Source organism: Aulonocara sp. 'chitande type north' Nkhata Bay, linkage group LG7 (assembly GCF_057382095.1).
Source record: "Aulonocara sp. 'chitande type north' Nkhata Bay isolate Kocher_YH1m ecotype deep benthic linkage group LG7, A_spYH_male_GT1.1, whole genome shotgun sequence".
Classification (NCBI taxonomy): domain Eukaryota; kingdom Metazoa; phylum Chordata; class Actinopteri; order Cichliformes; family Cichlidae; genus Aulonocara; species Aulonocara sp. 'chitande type north' Nkhata Bay.
This window is the reverse complement of record NC_141350.1, coordinates 8,461,120-8,463,494: the sequence shown is the minus strand read 5'-3', so window position 1 is coordinate 8,463,494 and position 2,375 is coordinate 8,461,120. Positions and strand designations below refer to the sequence as shown.

General features: G+C 39.1%; 1 non-coding gene across 1 annotated transcript; it reads left to right on the top strand.

The window, feature by feature from the left end:
* The first annotated feature begins 1,616 nt into the window (after window positions 1-1,616).
* Window positions 1,617-1,724, top strand: LOC147324492 (U6 spliceosomal RNA). Its single transcript, XR_015130646.1, has one exon. It is a non-coding gene; the product is annotated as a U6 spliceosomal RNA (small nuclear RNA).
* Window positions 1,725-2,375: the final 651 nt, after the last annotated feature.

The window sequence follows — 2,375 nt, the reverse complement described above, 5'->3', positions numbered from 1 at the left end:
TGAAATCCATGCTTTTATTTTGAAACAGGAAACTGGCACAAAACCGTTAAAGGGCTGTTAGTAACGTTTCTTTTAGGATATGATAAATAGTGTGCCTTAAAGTGAAAAATATGTACGTTTACTTTGCCAATTAGTACCTGGCTGACAGTGGCACAAGGTTTGTTAATGTTTTCTTTAACGGAATAAGTTACATGCAATCAAAATGTCGTTTAATAGAGTTTATGTTGTTAACCTTGACCTTGACCTTTATGTGTAGTTGTAAGTTAGTGAGGTGATATAATGAATTGAGTGATGTAAATTTGATGTATATGCTATATGTGAGCAGGAGAAATTTGTTTCCTTTGATGTTATGGTATTAATATTGCTGGTTTTGTTTTGCTCCTAGATCTTACGGTGTCTTCACTGAATGTTTCAATAAAAACATTTCCAATAAAACCTCTGTGAAGCATCAGTATAAGAGACCATCATTCAGCCAGGGATGCTACAGGGGGAGGGGCGGTAGTTACACTCAGTAGCACAGGAACAGAGCCAGAGAGAGAGAAAGAGAGGCAGGGACAACAACATTAGAAAGGTATAGTAATCATCCACAACTATTTTCGGTTGCAGATGATAAAGGATTCAGAAAGTTTATTCATGCAGGCCCATATGACAGAGAATATGCATGTTCTTTTTGTTTTCATATTATAATTTATATTTAATTGTGTTGTGGTTTGCAGTGTTTTATGTTGTTTTCACTTTAAATTTGTAAAAGAAAAAAGCTGAAAATTTAAATAGTTAAAAGTTGAAATGTGAATAGTTGATTTTTGTATTATGTGATTTATTTATTACATTTTATGTGGAGTGAATAAATAAAAGTATATTTACGGTGGCCCCTAGAGACAAAGCACATACAAACTTCAAATCACGTACGAACTCCAAAACACGTACAAACTCCAAAACACGTAAAAACTCCAAAACACGTAAAAACTCCAAAACACGTAAAAACACGTACAAACTCCGAAGCACGTAAAAACTCAGAAGCATATAAAAACTCAGAAGCACATAAAAACTCAAAACACGTACAAAAGACAACAGAAGTGCTCCAGGATGCTGGGCGCAGTGTTGAGCCTTTGTTATCTTGTGGCTACACAAGCCAGCAAGTACCAACGACCGGATTTGGTGTGTGGTAGTAACAGGTAAATGAACTTTTTTTAAAATTATTTGAATATATATGAGTGCCTGTGTATAAATACACAAACAATACACACATGCTTTCAATTGTGTAATTTAAGTGATCTAGTAGCTCTGCTTTGGAAGTTCAGTTCATGCTAGAAATGTGTTTTGGAGTTTGTACGTGTTTTGTCTCTAGGGGCCACCGCATATATTTATATATAAACATATATAAATAAAACCACTTTTTTTACGTTAGTAATTCCTTTTGTGCATAATTTTATATTATTGTTAATAATAAATTAATTAAAGCAACAAAACAACCTGAAGAGCCGGTTCGGAGCCGAAAGAGCCGGCTCTTTTTAGTGAGCCGAACCGAAAGAGCCGGATCTGTAAAAAGAGCCGGAAATCCCATCACTAGCATGAATGGATGAGGGTGATAATGACAAAGAGGGGGAACAAGAGGAGTGCTTGCTTCGGCAAGCGCGTACGCTAAATTGGATACGATACAGAGAAGATTAGCATGGCCCCTGCGCAAGGATGACACGCAAATTCGTGGAACAAGAGGAGGAGGAAGAAGGAGACGAATCAGCTGAGAATGATCAGCTTGAAGAAAGTGGAGAGTCTTGTGACGCCAATTCGCCTGCTCCTGAGGCCGAAGTTTCGAGGATTAAATAGTCAGAATGAAGGAGAGAAAGAAGAGATTAAAAAGATTGTCATTACTGCTGCTCGCAATCTTGAAGGTGAACCTGCCGATCAGTACAATAAAGTACAGAAAGAGACCGAGAGGGCAAAATGGGTACCACCTAATGTTTTAAGGAAGCCTGAAGGCGATGTCAGCCGAAAGACAGATATAATGGAAGAGCTTGGTCTGGGTGATGTTGATGATCTGGAAGATGCATCGGACTGGGATTCAGCCAGTACTGCCAGTATGGGAGCCCTGTCTGGTCACAGGGTTGCGTGCCCTGTAGTTGAGAAAATTCCAGAGTGCTCCAGTTCATCTGATAAGGACCAGGACAAAGATGATGTTGCCACAGTAACACTGACGCATCAGAAGAGCATCAGCCCAGACAAGAGACTGCCCAGCACACCCTCTCAAGCTGTTCCTCAGCCCCAACCTCGTACGCAGAAGACTGTCCCTCAGAAACTAGAGAGTGAAGAAGAATCTGATTGGGAAACTGAAAACATAACATCTTGCAAAACAGCTGAAAATGACAATCCACTAC